Source organism: Podarcis bocagei (genome assembly GCF_964188305.1).
Source record: "Podarcis bocagei genome assembly, chromosome: W".
Lineage (NCBI taxonomy): Eukaryota > Metazoa > Chordata > Lepidosauria > Squamata > Lacertidae > Podarcis > Podarcis bocagei.
This window is the reverse complement of record NC_138131.1, coordinates 74,963,857-74,984,773: the sequence shown is the minus strand read 5'-3', so window position 1 is coordinate 74,984,773 and position 20,917 is coordinate 74,963,857.

Below are 20,917 nucleotides of genomic sequence, written 5' to 3'. Positions count from 1 at the left end.
CAAAATTGATCAAGCTACAGCCAGTATCAGTAAATTGACTGAACAAGTTGCTCAACATACACAAGCAATTGGGAATTTACAGGAAGTAACTGCAGAAAACCGTAAATTAGCTGAGGAAGCGAATCAAAAAGCCGCGGAAGCCAATCGAAAGGCCGAAGCAGTACAGGTGGAGGTAAAACCTCTGCACAAACAGATAAGTGAACAGCAGGCCTACCTGTCTATGATGTCTATGATCGAACTGAGAAATAGGGAGAATAATCTCAGACTGAGAGCCATCCCAGAACTTGAACAGGGGGACTTAATAGGCTATCTGACATCAGAATTTTCAAAGTTTTGGGCTATTGGAGAAGACAAGGACTTTAAAATCGTAAGTGCTTTCAGACTGGGAAGATTGGTGAAGAAAGATAGATCCAGAGACTGTTTGATTATTTTGAGATCCAAGCAAGAGAGAGATAAAATATTAAGCCTTCATTTTGAAAAATCACTGGTTATTCAAGGCATTAGAGCAGAAATTTACAAGGATATTCCGAAGCAACTCTTGGACCTTAGATCTATATATACAGAATTAACAAGATTACTGAAAGGTAATTCAATTCCCTTTAGGTGGGAATTTCCTCAAGGACTATCCTTTAGCTTTAAAGGAAAGAAAATAAAAATTAAAACAGCAGAAGATCAAGACAAGTTTTTGAACGACCACGGAGAGGACCTTCAGAAAGGAATAGCAGGACCTGGGTCTTGGCCACCACCTCCACCTGTACCTGTACCTGCTCCTGCACCTTTGGGACCAGAGGATCAAAAGAAAGAGACGCCACCACCAAAGGAATAGCAGACTGATCCAGGATGTCTCTGCAGCTCCTTAGCTGGAATATTAATGGTGGGAATTCCCCGGAAAAAAGAAGAAGAATATTTCATGTATTGAAAAAAGAACAGTTGGACATTATTTGCTTGCAGGAAACGCATGTGACTAGGCTCCATAGAAAAGTGCTAATTAATAAAAGACTAGGCCAAGAATTTATTTCATCGGACAGAGTCAAGAAAAGAGTGGTGATTTATGCAAAGGAGAGCCTGTCACCAAAATTCTTATTTAAAGATGAGCAAGGAAGAATCTTGGCAATCGAGATACAGACTCAAGGAGAAAAAAATTTAATATTAGGAATCTATGCACCGAATGAGGGGAAATCAGAATTTTATAGGAAGCTGCATGAGACAATGCTGGACTATCTGGACTATACCAACATCATTATGATGGGAGATATGAATGGGGTGGTCTCTACAAACATGGATAAGTCACAAAATCAAAATTTGACGAAAGACGGCAGACTACCTAAAACTTTTTTTGAGCTAACTGACAATTTGGACTTGATTGACATCTGGAGGACAAAGAACCCCCTAGGAAAAGAAGGAACATTCTTTTCTGAAGCACATCTGACATGGACAAGAATTGACCAAATATGGATAACTAGAGGACTGGCACCTAAGACTAGAAAAGTGGAAATCTGCCCAAAAACCTGCTCCGACCATAACGCTATGAAAATGGAAATGAGACTAATTCCAATCGGTTCCTTCAGATGGAAATGAATGACACCTTGTTAAGAGATCAGGAGATTGTGAAGAAGGCCCAAAAGACTCTAAAAGACTGTTTTGAAATAAATTTGAATACTACAGTGGAAAAAAGAGTAATCTGGGATGCAAGCAAAGCTGTTATGAGGGGGTTTCTGATACAACAGAATACGATAAAGAAAAGACTTTGGAATGGGAAAAAGGATAAGATCTTGGAGAAGATAAGAGATGCTGAGAAAAAATTAAGATCAAAACCAAAATCACAGGAGGTTCTGAGAGAAATCAAATTCCACCAAGCACAATATGCTAAATTGATAAATCAAGAAGTTGAGTGGAAAATTAAATTAATGAAACAAAGGTCATTTGAATCAGCAAATAAATGTGGGAAACTGCTAGCATGGCAGTTGAAAAAGAGACAAAAACTGAATACGGTTACAAACTTAGAGAATGAAGGGAGAAACATCCAGAACCCTGAGGAAATTAGAAAATGCTTCCAGAGATACTTTAAACTGTTGTATTTGCAGAGTCCTGTACTCAGCGGAATGATGAGCAGTACGTGCCACATGCTTAACTTGCTTTATTTACAGTTCAATGTTGAGAAATTACAAACATGCATCTTGCCTCTGTGGGAGCAGAGAAGCAACCGTCCTTCTCCTCGGAACAAAAGAACACCGAGAGAACAGTGAAAAACAGGAAACCAGTGTACGTCACATCCAGTCTCCCATTCCCGTGGGAAAACCCAACAGTACTCTGACTGTGGAATGTAAACATTGTCTTGTGACAAGCACTTCGCTGCACAGTGAAGAGAGCAGAAACCAACATCCTCCCCCTTTCTGTGAACATCACTGGGCAGCGTGTTCGTACAATATCAGTACAAACCCAACTTCTGTACATAGGTACAGTGTTGATCCCTTGATGCAATCTTGGACAATACATCAGCAGGAATTTCATTACCTGGCATATAGGACACCGTTACGAGTCCCTTCTGAATATGTTCCCTAGCATGATGCAACTTCAATTGCAAGTGCTTCGTGCTTTGCTTACAACCTTCCGAATTCAGCAAAGCCAAACATGCTTTGTTGTCCTGGTAAACCTGGATTGGACATTTGACAGGAATTTTCATGTCTTTGTACAATTGTAACAACCATTCACAATCCTTAAGTGAATAAGACAGTGCATTCAATTCAGCTTCACAAGTACTTAAGCTAATTGTTGTTTGCTTCTTGCATGACCAATCAAATAGACCCTGATTGTACATGTAGCAAACTCCAGACATACTTTTCCTGTCTGTAGTGTCACTTCCAAAACTTGCATCTGCAAAAATCTCAAGACCACCAGACTTCTGATTATTAAATCTCAGTCTGTAATGCATAGTGCCTTTCAAATAGCGTGCTAAGCGTTTCAGAGCTTTCCAATCCTTAACAGTGGGGTTGTTAACTTGTCTGCTTAGCAAATTACAGCTAACAGCAATGTCAGGTCTTGAACATCAAGGGCATCCTGATCAAATTTGCAGATGACACCAAACTGGGAGGGGTGGCTAACACCCCAGAGGACAGGATCACACTTCAAAACGACCTTGACAGATTAGAGAACTGGGCAAAAACAAACAAGATGAATTTTAACAGGGAGAAATGTAAAGTATTGCACTTGGGCAAAAAAAATGAGAGGCACAAATACAAGATGGGTGACGCCTGGCTTGAGAGCAGTACATGTGAAAAGGATCTAGGAGTCTTGGTTGACCACAAACTTGACATGAGCCAACAGTGTGACGCGGCAGCTAAAAAAGCCAATGCAATTCTGGGCTGCATCAATAGGAGTATCGCATCTAGATCAAGGGAAGTAATAGTGCCACTGTATTCTGCTCTGGTCAGACCTCACCTGGAGTACTGTGTCCAGTTCTGGGCACCACAATTCAAGAAGGACACTGACAAACTGGAACGTGTCCAGAGGAGGGCAGCCAAAATGGTCAAAGGCCTGGAAACGATGCCTTATGAGGAACGGCTAAGGGAGCTGGACATGTTTAGCCTGGAGAAGAGGAGGTTAAGGGGTGATATGATAGCCATGTTCAAATATATAAAAGGATGTCACATAGAGGAGGGAGAAAGGTTGTTTTCTGCTGCTCCAGAGAAGCGGACACGGAGCAATGGATCCAAACTACAAGAAAGAAGATTCCACCTAAACATTAGGAAGAACTTCCTGACAGTAAGAGCTGTTCGACAGTGGAATTTGCTGCCAAGGAGTGTGGTGGAGTCTCCTACTTTGGAGGTCTTTAAGCAGAGGCTTGACAACCATATGTCAGGAGTGCTCTGATGGTGTTTCCTGCTTGGCAGGGGGTTGGACTCGATGGCCCTTGTGGTCTCTTCCAACTCTATGATTCTATGATTCTATGATTCTATCTGGCAATGAAGTTTAGCTTGCCTAGCACACTTCTGTACAGTGTAGTGTCAGAAAATGCTTCTTCAGTGTCTTCTACCTGATAACCTGTTGTCATCGGTGTGTCTACAGGGTTAGCATCCATCAGGTTCAGTTTGTCTAACACATCAGCAATTTTCCGTGACTGGTGTACTAGAATGTTACCACTTTGATTTCTCTCTATTTCCAGAGATAGGTAGTTGTTTACCTCACCAAGATCTTTCATGTCAAAGTGCTCTTTCATTTGAGCTAGGGCGTTATTGTACATTGTGACATCTTTCCAAAAGAATAAAATATCATCAACATAAAACAAACAATACCGCTTCTTTTGCCCCTCCTCTTTGACAAATACACATGGATCAGCTTTCCCTTGTTGAAAACCTAGAGAAAACAATGCTGCAGTGAGTTTTGTGTGCCAACACCGTGCACTTTGTTTGAGACCATAAAGGGACTTCTTTAGAGCACAAACAAATCCCTGTTTTACCTGTACGCCATCAGGTGGAAGCATATAAAGTGATTCACCTAGAGAGCCGTACAAAAATGCTGTATTCACATCGTGGTGACTAATGTGTAGATTCTCCTCTGCAGCTAGCTTGAGCATAAGCCTAATGCTCTCATACCTCACAGTGGGTGAGTAGGTCTCGTGATAGTCTTCACCTGGTACCTGTGCAAAACCTCTGGCTACCAATCTGGCTTTGTGTCTGACTATCTTGCCATTTTGATCTGTCTTCGTTTTGAAGACCCATTTGCTTCCAAGCAGTTTCATTCCTGGAACTACTGGAACTAGCTCCCATGTTTTGTTCCTTTCTAAGGAATCAAGCTCAGCCTTCATGGCATTTAACCATGGCTCAGCTTCCTTAGAATCCACATCCTGGATTTCTTGGAAACTTGAAGGTTCAAATACCTTCTTGGAGCTTTTAACAGCTGCTACTGCTGTCTTAGCAAATTCATCAGCAAATCTCTTTGGAGGTCTGCCTTTTGTGGCTCTTTGTGACCTGCGAATCAGCCTTTGGTCTTCAACACTTTCCTCTTCCTTCTTAGGAGAAAAGTGGCCTATTGTGAACAATGGTTCTTCCAATTCTTGATCAGAGCTTTCAGAGGGTCGCATAGAGGCTTTCGCAATCTTGAAATCCTCTGAATTATCCGATTCAGTTTCAGACTCAGAATCAGAACTTTTATCTGTGGGTGTGGGTTGTTGCGGCTGCTTTTGCTGTTGCTTATCCTCAGTTTCATCACTGTCATCAGGATAACATTGGAAAATTCCCACATTCTCCCCCCACTTGGCATTATACTCAACACTTCTTGTGAGCTTAATTGTCATAGAATCATAGAATCATAGAGTTGGAAGAGACCACAAGGGCCATCGAGTCCAACCCCCTGCCAAGCAGGAAACACCATCAGTCAGTCAGTCTTGGAGTCAGTCATCATTATTCTGTAAGAACCTTTCTGATAACCTAGAAAGATACCATGCAATCCACGCTTGCCTAACTTGGAGCTTTGTGGTGAGTGAACCCACATGTCAGAACCAAAAATTTTCATGTGTTTGATGTATGGTTTCTTGCCAAACATCTTCTCATAGGGGGTACAACCAATCGCTGAAGATAACCTGCGATTGTAACTGTAAACAAAACACGAGAGAGATTCGGCCCAATAACTCTCTGGAAGATTGGCATCATGCAGCAAGGTTTTTAACCCTTGAAGCAATGTCTGATTTGCCCTTTCGCAAAGTCCATTCTGCCATGGCGAGCGAGGACTGGACAAATCGTGTTGAATTCCTTTCTCAGTCAGAAAAGCTTCAAACTGCTGAGAAGTGAATTCTCCCCCGCGATCAGTGAAAAGAGTCTTTATCTTTTTACCATGCACATTTTCCAACCAAGCACAGAATTCCTTGAACCTTGGAAAAGCCTCTGATTTCTGCTTGAGATTGTACACATAAATATACCTGGAAAATGCATCAATGAGAACCATGAAGTACCTATTTCCACCCAAAGAGGGTGATAGTGGACCAACTAAATCAGCATGAACAACCTGGTATGGTTCTGTAGCCTGCCTACTAGACACCTTACCTTTCGCAGCCATTTTCACCTTGTTTGCTGCGCATGCCTTGCACTTCATGTGGTACTTGCAGGGTTTAATAGTCATACCTTCAACCAAGGCAGGCATTTTAGATACTGCCTCAAAATGCAAATGACCAAATTTCCTGTGAAAATCATGAATACATCCTGCATGCAAACTTTTGTTAGAACCTGCAATGCAACAAGTCTCATTCTGCACAACATCATCATAATACAAAACAAACAAATGATCAACGCATTCAGCATGCAATACATAATCGTCTTTCTTTGTGATGGTGCATTTCTTGTTCTTGAAGGAAACGTCAATGTTCCGTTCATTCAGCTGCATAACACTGAGTAGATTGTGTGTTGCATCTGGTACGTAAAGCACATCTTGTATCGATAAGTCCAAACTGTGAAGAACAACAGTTTCGTAGCCTTGACTGGGGATCGTGTGGTCATCCGCCTGGTGAATCGCACCTTCCTGCGGTGTAAAAGACACGAACAGTCGCTTATCGTTGCACATGTGGTGGGTAGCTGCTGAATCAACAACGAAGAAAGATCTAGACGTCTTCTGGACCTTTGCGACGTTTGGAGTGAAGCGTGAGACCATTGCCTTGTGCTGCGTTGTCCTGGTGACCGGACCTTTGCCGTTGCTTTGGCCTTTTCCACGTGATGAACTTCCGCTGCGCTGCTCTGTCTTGGCCCTGGGATATCTGCATTCCCTCTTCATATGGCCTAGACATCCAGACAAGTAGCATTTCACTGCCTTCAAAGCTTTGGCGCCCTCTGGTGGTTCCACTGCACTCAGGGATGACGTCTGTGAAGACTCCCCCTTTCCCATGCAGCTAGCACCCCGGCGATCAGCTTCATTCTGGATCACGGCAGTAACATAGGCTACTGTGAGCTGAGCAGTTGGCTGAACAGCAATCTGAGTGGCAACGGACTCCCAACGTGGACCCAAAGAATGTATTATCATGAAGGAATACACAGCCTCTGGAAAGGTGAGTCCTCTCTGTTGCAACTCATGTCTCAGATTTTGCATCTCCATCAGGTGTGTACGCACATCTCCACCTTCAGCAAGAGCCATACCATGCAGCTTGGCATAGTAGTACATTGAGGAACCAGCTTCTGTCCTCAAGTGAGCCTCTCTTAAAGTGTCCCAAATTTCTCTGGCTGTGGTCTTTCCACGCAACAGACAGAGCTCTTCTGGGGATACTATCAATGTAAGTGTTCCCCTTGCTTTGGAATCCTTAGTAGCCCATTCAGCTGTAATTGGAGCTGGGGGGTTGTCTGTAATAACATTAAACAGACCTTCTTTCCGCAGAATTGCCTCTGCATAGAGTACCCAGTCCGTATAGTTTTTCTTATTGAGCTTAGGAATCCCAAAAGCATCAGCCAGCTTTGCATTAGCCATCATTGCTGCTTTAAACAAGCTGTGTCTGTGTACAGCTGCTTCCAAAAGCGCTTGTAAAGGTACTTTTGGTTTTCAAGCCTCCCAAGCCTGTGAGCTTGTGCCTTAGAGCCTTTGCCTGTATCGCGGCAAAACGGCTTTAAAAGTTCAAAGTCCAGCCATAAAACCATAACCTAGGAGCTGGCAGGCTGCCCGGAGCATGAGCACATACCTTCTCATCAATCAAACTTGACGCGCAGAGCAGATAACGCCGATCCGTTTCTCTGTCCTCTGCCGGCATTCCGACTCGGCTTCTGGAGTCTCCATTCTTCAGTTTGATTGCGTCTTTCTGGGCCCGGAACCAAAAATGTTGTATTTGCAGAGTCCTTTACACAGCGGAATGATGAGCAGTACGTGCCACATGCTTAACTTGCTTTATTTACAGTTCAATGTTGAGAAATTACAAACATGCATCTTGCCTCTGCGGGAGCAGAGAAGCAACCGTCCTTCTCCTCGGAACAAAAGAACACCGAGAGAACAGTGAAAAACAGGAAACCAGTGTACGTCACATCCAGTCTCCCATTCCCGTGGGAAAACCCAACAGTACTCTGACTGTGGAATGTAAACATTGTCTTGTGACAAGCACTTCGCTGCACAGTGAAGAGAGCAGAAACCAACATCAACAACTTTACACGCAAGGGCCGCAAAAAGAGACTGAGATAGACCGATTCTTAAAAATTAATGGACTACCAAAATTACCCCAGGACAAGAGAACAATCCTGAATTACAAAATAACACAACAAGAAATTGAAGGTGCCATTCAGAACATGCAATTAGGCAAATCTCCAGGGCCTGATGGACTTACCTCCAAGTACTACAAGACATTGAAAGACTATTTGATACAACCATTAATGGAGGTTTGTAATCAGATTATGGAGGGGAAGAAGGCACCGGAATCGTGGAAAGAAGCATACATCACATTGATTCCCAAACTGGAAACTGAAAAGACTCAACTCAAGAACTACCGTCCCATCTCACTCCTAAATGTGGATTACAAAATTTTTGCAGATATTTTGGCAGGTAGATTTAAAAAAGTCTTGAATGAAGTAATTCATAAGGACCAGGCAGGCTTTCTCCCAGGTAGACATTTATCTGACAATACTAGGGACATTATTGACATTTTGGAGCTTTTGCAAACAAATATGAATGCTAAAGCAGTGTTAATTTTTATAGATGCGGAGAAGGCCTTCGACAATATATCTTGAAAGTTTATGAAGAAAAATCTTAAAGGGATGGGAGTGGGACGGGGGTTCGAAAATGGGATAGAGGCAATCTATTCAGAACAAAAAGCTAAAATGATAGTTAATAATGTGGTGACAGAAGAGTTTAAAACTGAAAAAGGAACACGACAAGGTTGCCCTATATCCCCTTTGTTATTCATCTCAGTCCTGGAGGTGCTTTTGAACATGATTAGGGAGGACCGGTTGGTGGAAGGAATACAGGTCGGAGTGAAACAGTATAAACTTAAAGCTTTTGCAGATGACCTGGTTTTAACATTACAGGAGCCAGAATCTAGTACGAAAAGAGTTTTGGAATTGATTCATGAGTTTGGTCGGGTGGCGGGATTCAAATTGAACAAGCAAAAAACTAAGGTTTTGGAGAAAAATTTGACACCTTTGGAATCAGAAAGGTTTCAGAAAGAGACAGACTTAAATGTGGTTAAAAAAGTGAAATACCTAGGGGTTAACTTGACTGCGAAAAATCTGAACTTATTTAAAGATAACTATGAAAAATGTTGGTCAGAAATTAAAAAGGACTTAGAAATTTGGTCAAGATTGAAACTTTCCTTGTTGGGTCGAATTGCAGCTATAAAGATGAAAGAAATGAAGACATAAGAGGGAAAATGATCAAAGAACTCTCTAATTGGCTAGGTCTAAGTGAGGAAGAGATGGCATCTTCTGTAGATAATGTATTTAGGATGACAAGGCCCAAACATTTGAAAACGAGTAAATTCTTGGGGGATTGCTTGGTGATCTTCAACTCTCTGGAAATGAAAAATCTAATTTTGAGAAAGAGCTATAATAATAGATTAAGAATTGATGGAAGGCCTATTATTATTTACAAAGAAATACCGGTTAAGCTACTTCGCAAAAGAGATGGATATAAACAAGTGGCAGCAGCTTTGAAGAGAAACGGGATACCATTTCGATGGGAGTTCCCGGAAGGGATTGGTTTCTTCTATAAAGAGAAAAAATTCAGATTGTTGGACACACAGGAGGCGGATAAGTTTTTGAGAAGATATGAAAAAGATTTGGGAAAGGCAGAGAATAGACCAAGGAATAGAGAGGAGGAGGAGGAAGGGGAAATAAGGAGTAGACAGGAGGTGGAGAGGGGAGTAGGGGAGGGGGTAGTGGAATCAGATGAGGATGACGATGAGGCCGTAGTGGGAGTGGAGACGGCAGAAGAGGGGGAGCTCTCAGGAAACAAAGGCGATAGATTATAGTTTGTGAATCCGGTCAAAGGTACAGAAACAGATAAAGGTAAACAATAACACACACACTAAAATTTTTATCCTGGAATGTAAATGGGCTGAACGAGAAAGCCAAGAGGAATAAAATTGAGAAAGTTGTGAAAAATAAGAAGTATGACGTAATCTGCCTTCAGGAAACTCATATTGCTAAGAAACACAAACATATCCTGGTGAATAAAAAACTTGGAGTAGAGTTTATTAATTCGGAAGTTAATAAAAAAAAGGAGTAGTAATATATGTTAAAGAGAAGTGGGAACCGACTCTGATCTGTAAAGATGAGGAAGGAAGAATCCTAGGGATTCAATTAAATTTCCGGGGGGGGGGGATTAATGTTGTGACGGTATACGCTCCGAATACAAATAGAGCAGAGTTCTTTGAGAAACTTGAAAGCATGCTACTAGAACTGGAAGCTCACAAACTAATCCTGCTTGGGGATATGAACGGTGTTCCGGCGCCGGACCTGGACAGGAGTGAGAAGAAGGGGAAATTGAATAGGGGAAAATTGCCGAAATCATTTAGTGATATGGAGGGAAATTTAGACCTAATTGACATCTGGAGGCACAAAAACCCTACTTCTAAACAGTTTACCCATTATTCCGAACCCCATCAGAGCTGGGGCAGAATCGACCAGATCTGGATGACAAGATTACTCTCGCTGAGAGTAAAGAAATGTGAAATCCACCCCAGGACAATATCTGATCATTGTGCCCTAGATATGGAAATAAAAAATGAAGTGAAGGGACAATATAGGTGGAGGATGTGTGAGAACCTATTTGATAGCGAAGAGGTGAGGGAAAGAATTAAAGGCACCCTAAAAGAATATTTGGATTTAAATTTGAACAAGGAAACCCCCATAGACATGGTATGGGACGCCAGTAAGGCGGTTTTGAGGGGCCTATTAATACAACAAAACAATTATAGGAGAAAAGTAAGGGAACGTAAGAAAGAGGATATCCTCACTCAATTGAGAAAATACGAGAGAAAATTGATTATAAACCCAACAGATGATGATGCCATCCGAGCCTCCAAGGTGCTTCAATCTCAATACTCAGCGATACTAAATCAGGAGATAGAATGGAAAATTAAATTTACAAAGCAGAGGTATTTCGAGTCAGCAAATAAAATGGGGAAGTTACTTGCTTGGCAGCTAAGAAAAAGAAAGAAACAAAATGTGATTAATAAAATAATAGCGGAGGATAATATCATAGAAGACCCAGATGAAATAGAAAATAGGTTTACTCAATTTTTTGAAAAGCTGTATGAAAGAGGAAGGGAAAACAGCGTAGAAATTAAGAACTATCTGGACCAAAGCGAAGGGAAATATATACTAGAGGAGGATAGAATACAATTGAATAAGGAGATCACAGTAAATGAGATTAAGGAGGCCATTAGCAGGATGAAGAATGGGAAAGCCCCCGGGCCGGACGGTTTGTCCGCAAAATATTACAAAACGTTAGAGGAATACCTAGCCCCGGTGCTTAAAGACGTGATTAATAACATCCTCCAGGGAGGGAAGATCCCGGTTTCGTGGAAAGAGGCATATATAACCTTGATTCCAAAAACAGAGAACGAGACTTAAGAAGCTTTTAATGAAATATATACATAAAGACCAAGTGGGATTCCTCCCTAATAGACACCAGAAAGAAAATGTTCGCCACATATTAAACATTATTGAATACCTAGATATGAGAATAGATATCCCAGCAGCATTAATCTTCATAGATGCCGAAAAGGCCTTCGATAATGTCTCATGGGAATTTTTACTACAATGTTCGGAAAAGGCAGGCATTGAAGGTCCCTACATGAAAGGTATTAGGGCAATATACTCAGAACAACAGGCCAGGTTGATTATAAACGACAATCTGACTAAACCCTTTAAGATCAAGAAAGGTACAAGGCAGGGCTGCCCATTGTCCCCCCTGTTATTTATAATGGTTCTAGAAGTAATTGCAAATAGAATAAGAGAGGCAGTAAATGTGAGGGGGATAAGAATTGGGAAAAAAGAATTTAAGCTCAAGGCCTATGCCGATGACCTGGTCCTGTCCGTGGAGAACCCAGTGGACAGTGCCAGTAGGGTGGTAGAACTACTGGAAGACTTTGGCAGATTGTCGGGTTTTAGATTAAACAGGAAAAAAACAAAAATTCTAATAAAGAATATGGCTGAACAGGATAAAACCCAACTGGAAGAAAAGATTGGTATTAAAATTGTGAATAAAGTAAAATATTTGGGAATCTGGCTCTCACCTAAAAATATAAACCTGGTTGAAGATAATTATAATAAGGTATGGCAGGAAATTAAAAAGGATTTAGACACCTGGCACAGACTGAAACTTTCATGGACAGGGAAGATGGCTGCAATTAAGATGTATGTCCTTCCGAGACTACTGTTCTTGTTCCAAAACATCCCGATAATCAAAGGTACCGCCCTCTTCAGGAACTGGCAAAAAACCCTGACCAAGTTCATTTGGCAGGGGAAGAGAGCCAGAATAAAGCTTAAATACCTAACAGATTCAAGAGAGAGGTGCGGATTTGCGGTCCCGGACATCAGGCTTTATTATGAAGCAGCTTGCATATGTTGGCTAAAGGATTGGGCCACCCTTAGAAACACAGATCTTTTAGACCTGGAGGGTTTTAGTATCAGATACGGGTGGCACGCCTACCTTTGGCAAGAGAAAGGGGAGGTCCACAGAGGTTTTTCTAATCATATAATTAGAGGTTCATTACTAGAAGTGTGGAAAAGGTATAAAAAACTGATTGAAAAAGGCATCCCATGGTGGCTCTCCCCAACTGACATCATCAAAATAAAAAAAATAAATATGACAGAGGAAAGATGTACGCATGAGGACCTCCTAGTAAAGACAGAAGTAGGATGGAAGGTGAAGCCCTATGAGGAGTTGAAAGGCAAGATAAAAGAATGGCTTCATTTCCACCAGATTAATGCATTATGGGGTGAGCATAAGAGATTGGGGATGAGTGAAAAAAAATCAAAAAAAATCAAGGTTTCAGGTAGAAATTTTGGAGAGTAATGATAAACTCCTCTCCAAAATGTACAAACAATTGCTGGAGTGGGATACCAAAGAAGATCTGGTGAAGGGAACGATGATGAAATGGGAGAAAGACCTCGGTCATAATATAGATTATAACAAATGGCAGACACTCTGGACGAAAGGTGTAAAATTCACAGCATGTGTAACCCTTCGTGAAAATTTAGAGAAAATGATGTACCGCTGGTATTTGACCCCAGCAAAGTTAGGAAAGATGTATAAAACTGTTGATAATACCTGCTGGAGATGCAGAAACAAGGTTGGGACTTTTTTCCATATCTGGTGGACCTGCGATGCAGTGAAGGAATTTTGGAAACAAATATATGACGAATTGAAAAAAATCTTGAAGTATAATTTCCCAAAAACCCCTGAGCTGTTTCTTTTAGGTATGATTGGTAAGGAAATAAAGAAAATAGACCAAACCTTTGTTCAATATGCCATGGCTGCGGCGAGGATTCAAAAATGGAAAACCCCTGACTTACCTACGATCGGAGAGTGGCAAATGAGACTATATCAATATATTGAATTAGCGAGATTAACACAAAAAATAAGACAAAACAATACAGTTAAATACAAAGACGAATGGAATAAATTCTTAATCTATTTTGAGACCATCTTGGGACCATCTTGGGAATTAATAACTTATCAGTAGACGATAACTAAAATCATCGATGTATAATCTTTTAGTAATACTGCAGAAGTAATATAAGAATATGTAATTCCAAGACCGAGCTGGACGGAAGTTCTTTTATCTGTAACCGTATATGCTCTGTATGTCTTTCTTCTTTTTTGTCCTTTGCTTTCTTCTTTTTCTTCTCTTTTCTTTTTCTTTCTTTTCTTTTTGATGGAGTTTTTTTTTGTATGTACATATATGTAATATAATGTAAACTGTATATCTTTCTTAAATAAAATTTAATATATATTTAATATATTAAATAAAATTTAATATATTAAATAAAATTTAATATATTAAAAAAAAAGATGAATGTATTGCCAAAGATGTTATTTTTGTTTCAAACCCTACAGATTGTGGACAGAGTGGAATGTTTTGGAAAGTGGCAGAAAGACATTTCTAAGTTTGTCTGGCAGGGCAAAAAGCCCAGAATAAAATTTAAAATTCTAACTGATGCAAAGGAAAGAGGGGGATTTGCCCTGCCGGACCTAAGGTTATATTATGAAGCTGCAGCTTTCTGCTGGATGAAGGATTGGTTACATTTAGATAACACTGATGTCCTAGATCTGGAAGGGTTCAATAATGCTTTTGGATGGCATGCATATTTGTGGTACGACAAGGTAAAGGTTCACAAAGGATTCAAAAACCATATTGTCAGGAAAGCAATATTTATTGTCTGGACAAAGTACAAAGACTTATTAGAAAATAAGACCCCAAGATGGTTATCACCAATGGAGGCTAAGGACCTAAGGTTGTATTATGAAGCTGCAGCTTTCTGCTGGATGAAGGATTGGTTACATTTAGATAACACTGATGTCCTAGATCTGGAAGGGTTCAATAATGCTTTTGGTTGGCATGCATATTTGTGATACGACAAGGTAAAAGTTCATAAAGTGTTCAAAAACCATATTGTCAGGAAAGCAATATTTATTGTCTGGACAAAGTACAAAGACTTATTAGAAAATAAGACCCCAAGATGGTTATCACCAATGGAGGCTAAGGCCCGGAAAAGACTCAATATGGAGGCCGGTTGGCCAAAATATTGGGAAATAATGGAAAAAATCAGAGACAACTGGAGGTTGCAGAGTTTGGAGAAACTGAAGAATAAGGTGCGAGATTGGTTACATTACGCTCAAATTCAAGAGGTCTTTAATTTGGACAAAAAAATAGGATTCCAGGTGGAAAAATCGAAATTAGAAACAGAATTGTTAGAACCAAAGACCATGGTACTTTCAAGAATGTATAACTTGCTGCTTAAATGGAACACTCAGGACGAGACAGTTAAATCAGCCATGATAAAATGGGCTCAGGATATTGGGTACAACATTATGTTTGAAGACTGGGAAAGGTTATGGACCACCGGTATGAAATTCACGACATGTAATGCCCTGAAGGAAAATGATATATAGGTGGTACATGACCCCAGTCAAACTTGCAAAAATATATCACCTAGCTGATAACAAATGTTGGAAATGTAAGGTGGCTGAAGGGACATTCTTTCACCTCTGGTGGACCTGTCCAAGAGTGAAGGCCTTCTGGGAAATGATTTACAATGAGCTAAAAAAGGTATTTAAATATACCTTCACTAAGAAACCAGAGGCCTTCCTCTTGGGCATTGTCGGCCAGAAAGTGTTAAAGAAGGACAGAATTTTTTTTATGTATGCAACTACAGCAGCAAGAATACTTATTGCAAAATATTGGAAGACACAAGATTTGCCCACACTGGAAGAGTGGCAGACGCAACTGACGCAACAGGCCGAAATGCCTGGCAGAATCCGAGATTTGGGAGAAGAAACAATGGAAGAGGATTGGAAAAAGTTTAAAGACTATTTACAAAAACAATATAAATTGTATGAATGTTAAGAAATTGCATGATTCAGAAAAGCATGGCTCCAGCAACTCGTCTGAAAGATTTAGAAAATTAAGTGATATGCAAGAAAAGGTCGAAACTTAAAATAATATTATGTTTAACTTAAGTTTCAACTAATTGTCAAAAATTACTTTAAGATTAGAAGTATAATATTTGAGAGGTATAAAATAAGAATTGAAACAAGGTAATAATTTGCTGGTATTTTTATTATAGAGAATGCAGGGTAGGGAGATGCGAGGAAGTCCAGTTAGTTATATAAAAATATTATGAATAGTTGTGTTTTTCTTTTTTTCCCCTTTCTTTTCTTCTCTTTTCTATATTGTTTGTTGGTATGTTTGCTATGTGATTCTCTATTCTATGTTTGAAAATTGAATAAAATATTTTATTAAAAAAAATAAAAAATGACTACGGATGATTTGTGGAGAAGCTGAAGGAAGTCCTAAAGGAAGTAATTTGTGATAATAGGAGGCAGAATTTTATTTTTGTTTTGTTTTGGTGTAAATTAATAAAAATTATGTTTGAAAAAAGAAAAAAAAGGGTTGGGGTTGGGGTTGGGGTTTGGGTTTGGGTTTGGGTTTGGGTTTGGGTTTGGGTTTGGGTTTGGGTTTGGGTTAGGGTTAGGGTTAGGGTTAGGGTTAGGGTTAGGGTTAGGATTGGGGTTGGGGTTAACCCATTCGAATTGAAATAAGACCAATCAAAGCTTATTCGGCTTCTCTCTACGCATATGGATGCAAAAAGACGGTGTTGCGCTATTTTCGTTTCATTACACACACTTTGCGATTTCTGAGTCAGTGTGCATTAACACCAAAGAACACGACTTGAAATAAGCGAAATCCAATATTCTTCTTTCTATGTAGCTGGAACACAAAACAACCTGTTTGGCTTTGTTTAGGCTTAATTACACTTCGCTGTGCTAGGGTTAGGGTTAAGATTAAGGTTAAGGTGAGGGTTAGGGTTAGGGTTAGGGTTAGGGTTACGGTTAGGGTTAGGGTTAGGGTTAGGGTTAGGTTTGTTTAGGGGTTAGGGGTTAGGGGTTAGGGGTTAGGGGTTAAGGTTAGGGTTAGGATAAGGGTTAGGGTTAGGGTTAGGGTTAGGATTAGGATTAGGGTTAGGGTTAGGGTTAGGGTTAGGGTTAGGGGTTAGGGGTTAGAGGTTAGGGGTTAGGGTTAGGGTTAGGGTTAGGGTTAGGGTTAGGGTTAGGGTTAGGGTTAGGGTTAGGGTTAGGGTTAGGGTTAGGATTGGGGTTAGGGTTACGGTTAGTCTTAGGTTTAGGCTTAGGCTTAGGCTTAGGCTTAGCCTTAGGCTTAGGTTTAGGCTTAGGCTTAGTCTTAGGCTTAGGCTTAGGTTTAGGCTTAGGCTTAGGCTTAGGTTTAGGCTTAGGTTTAGTTTAGGTTTAGGATTAGGATTAGGCATAGGGTTAGGGTTAGGGTTAGGGTTAGGGTTAGGGTTAGGGTTAGGGTTTGGGTTAAGGTTTGGGTTTGGGTTTGGGTTAGGGTTAGGGTTAGGGTTAGGGTTAGGGTTAGGGTTAGGGTTAGGGTTAGGGTTAGGGTTAGGGTCAGGGTTATGAACACCAAATTATTTTTTTAGGGTTGGGGTTAGGGTTAGGGTTGGGGTTGGGGTTGGGGTTGGGGTTGGGGTTGGGGTTGGGGTTAGGGTTAGGGTTAGGGTTAGGGTTAGGGTTAGGGTTAGGGTTAGGATTAGGCTTTGGCTTTGAGTTAGGGTTAGGGTTAGGGTTAGGGTTAGGGTTAGCGTGAATGACCACCGAAAGAACAATCCAAGTTTATTCGTCGGTGGCAGAAAACTCACTCCGAATCTGACCGGACACAGGTTAGAGCTCAACGTCGAGCCTACCAAGTGGCGATAGTGACGGCGAAGAAGACTTTCTTCACCGCCTCTATTGCATCTGCAGAAAATAGTAGCAGGAGACTCTTTCAGGTGGTCCGCAATTTAACGGAACCACCTTTACCATCGGGGCCTTGTAAAGACCCCAAGATCTCCTGCAACGATTTTGCAAAGTTTTTTGCAGATAAAATCACTCATATTCGGAAGGAGCTAGACACCACCGTGGGAGCAGGGCTGGGGCGGGAGAGTGCTAGAGCCCTGTCTGGTCAAGTTGCATGGAATCAATTTCAATCCGTTACCCCCGAGGATGTGGACAGGCTGCTTGGACGAGTGAAACCAACCACCTGTCTCCTTGATCCTTGCCCATCCTGGCTTATAAAAGCTAGCCGGGAAGGGCTGGGCGATGGGCTCTGCGGGGTGGTGAATGCTTCCCTCTGTGAGGGAACATTCCCAGATCTGCTGAAAGAGGCGGTCATTAAACCGCTTCTTAAAAAACATCTTTAGACCCGGCCAGTATGGCCAACTATCGCCCAGTCTCAAATCTTCCATTCTTGGGCAAGGTGATTGAGCGTGTGGTTGCTGAACAACTCCAGGCACGCCTGGAGGATGTGGACCATTTGGATCCCTTCCAATCAGGGTTCAGGCCTCATCATGGGACTGAAACTGCCTTGGTCGCACTGGTTGATGATCTCCGGCGAGCTAGGGACAAAGGTGAGAGTTGTTTCCTAGTTCTGCTGGATCTCTCAGCGGCCTTTGATACAATCGACCATAACATCCTTCTGGACCGTCTAGAGGGGTTGGGAGCTGGGGGCACTGTTATACAGTGGTTTCGCTCCTTTCTCCTGGGCCGTGTTCAGAAAGTGGTGGTGGGGGATGAGTGTTCAGACCCTTGGGCCCTCACTTGTGGGGTGCCTCAGGGTTCCGTCCTCTCCCCCATGCTTTTTAACATCTATATGAAGCCGCTGGGAGAGATCATCAGGGGGTTTGGACTGGGTGTCCATCAATATGCAGATGATACCCAGCTCTACCTTTCTTTCAAATCAGAACCAGTGAAGGCGGTGAAGGTCCTGTGTGAGTGCCTGGAGGCGGTTGGAGGATGGATGGCGGCTAATGGATTGAAGTTGAATCCTGACAAGACAGAAGTACTGTTTTTGGGGGACAGGGGGCGGGCTGGTGTGGAGGACTCCCTGGTCCTGAATAGGGTAACTGTGCCCCTGAAGGACCAGGTGCGTAGCCTGGGAGTCATTTTGGACTCACAGCTGTCCATGGAGGCACAGGTCAATTCTGTATCCAGGGCAGCTGTCTACCAACTCCACCTGGTACGCAGGCTGAGGCCCTACCTGCCCGCTGACTGTCTGGCCAGAGTGGTGCATGCTCTAGTTATCTCCCGCTTGGACTACTGCAATGCGCTCTACGTGGGGCTACCTTTGAAGGTGACTCGGAAACTACAGCTAATCCAGAATGCGGCAGCTAGACTGGTGACTGGGGGCGGCCGCCGAGACCACATAACACCGGTCTTGAAAGACCTACATTGGCTCCCAGTACGTTTCCGAGCACAATTCAAAGTGTTGGTGTTGACCTTTAAAGCCCTAAATGGCTTCGGCCCAGTATACCTGAAGGAGCGTCTCCACCCCCATCGTTCTGCCCGGACACTGAGGTCCAGCGCCGAGGGCTTTCTGGCGGTTCCCTCATTGCGAGAAGCGAAGCTACAGGGAACCAGGCAGAGGGCCTTTTCGGTGGTGGCGCCCGCCCTGTGGAATGCCCTCCCATCGGATGTCAAGGTGATGGACAACTACCTGACATTCAGAAGACATCTTAAGGCGGCCCTATTCAGGGAAGCTTTTAATGTATGATATTTTAGTGTTTTTTGGTTTCTGTGGAAGCCGCCCAGAGTGGCTGGGGAAACCCAGCCAGATGGGCGGGGTACAAATAATAAATTATTATTATTATTATTATTATTTCTATTGAGGTGGAACCAAAACATCTATGCTTGATTTGGGCTGATAACAAAGCCATTTCCGACCTGGGAGGAGAGGGGGTTGCGGGCAGAAATCCCTCCCACATCCCACGCGGGGGCTGGCCTTTGCCCCCGCGAGATTAAGGAATCCCTGGGCGAGTCGGCGACCCGGCCCGCCAATCGGCGGACCGGGGAGGCGTGGCCTAGCCTATTTAAGGCTAGGCACGCCCGGGGACCGCCCTCTTTGCCCCTTTCCAGCTGAGCGGTTTTTTCACTTGCCTTAGTTTGGGAGTCGTAGTTTGGGAGTCGTAGTTTGGGAGTCGTAGGAGGATCAGTGCAGCCGCTGGAACACCCACGATCAGGCAATGCAGGGAGCGTCTTGTTGAAGCCGGAGAGCAGGAGGGGTAAAGTACACGGAGCGGAGCGCCCAGCCACCTTCCGCTCCTCCCTTCTTGCTGGATCGCGGGAGTACTTGCCGGCGGTTTGTTTTCTTGTCTTCCCTGCTGTGCTCTCGGGTTTCCTGGTTTCCCCCCTTCAGTTTTCTGTTTTGTTTGCGTGTGTGGTTGTTTGTTGCTTTCTTAGGTTTACCGGCTGACTGCCTCTCTTAGCTGTTCTCCTGCTTTTCTCCCTCTTAGCGCTAGGTCCGCGTCTCCTTCTAACCCCCCCCCCCACTGTTTTCAGCCCCCCGGGTTCACATTGCATTTTGCTCGCGTTTCTGCTTTCCAACTCCGCTCGCTTGACTTTTCTCACGGGATTGGTTTGCTGGGTTGCTTTGGCATCCGCCGGCCTCCACTAAGGTGGGTTTTGAAGCTGAGGCTTCCATTTCTGTTAAGGGCTTTGTTAAGGGCAGAGAACCGGCGCCATCTTTGTGGGCACGCGTGGTAGTAGTGCGAGCGGCCATCTTTGTTGAGGTGAGGGGAAGAGACCACGGTCGCCATCTTGGGAAGGGACATTTGTGGAGGCACGGGCGGCCATTTTAGGTGTGGCGTTAGGAACATATTCTGAATGCAAGCAGAGTATTCTTTTTTTAAAAAAAGGGGAGGTAGCAGCATAAGCAAGCGGCGATTAGGCAAGCAAGGTTAGCACACAGTTCAATAACAAACATGTCACTCTGCGATTTTTGGTTGAATGTGCATTCTAACCCCAAAAACACCAATTTGAAATAAGCCCAATCAGAGCTTTATCATGTTCTTTTTATGTTGATGGAACCCGAAACACCTTTTTGCTTTGGTTGGGGGTGATTCTGGTGCACACCCAAAAAACACCATGCGAATTGAAATAAGTCCAATCAAAGCTTATTCGTCTTCTTTCTACGCATATGGAAGCGAAAAGACGGTGTTGTGTTATTTTGGTCTCATTACACACACTTTGCGATTTCTGTTTTTTTTAAAATAAATTTTTTATTGGTTTTACAGCATTTTTTAAACAATACAAACAAATAAAAAGACAAACAAACATGTATAATTTCATAACCTTTTTTTCATTACCCTCATTTCTCAGACTCCCCCATACCTCCCCTTTCTGCATCCCAATTTCCAAGATTATTTCAGCAGCTTCTAAATAATTTTATCAAATATATCTC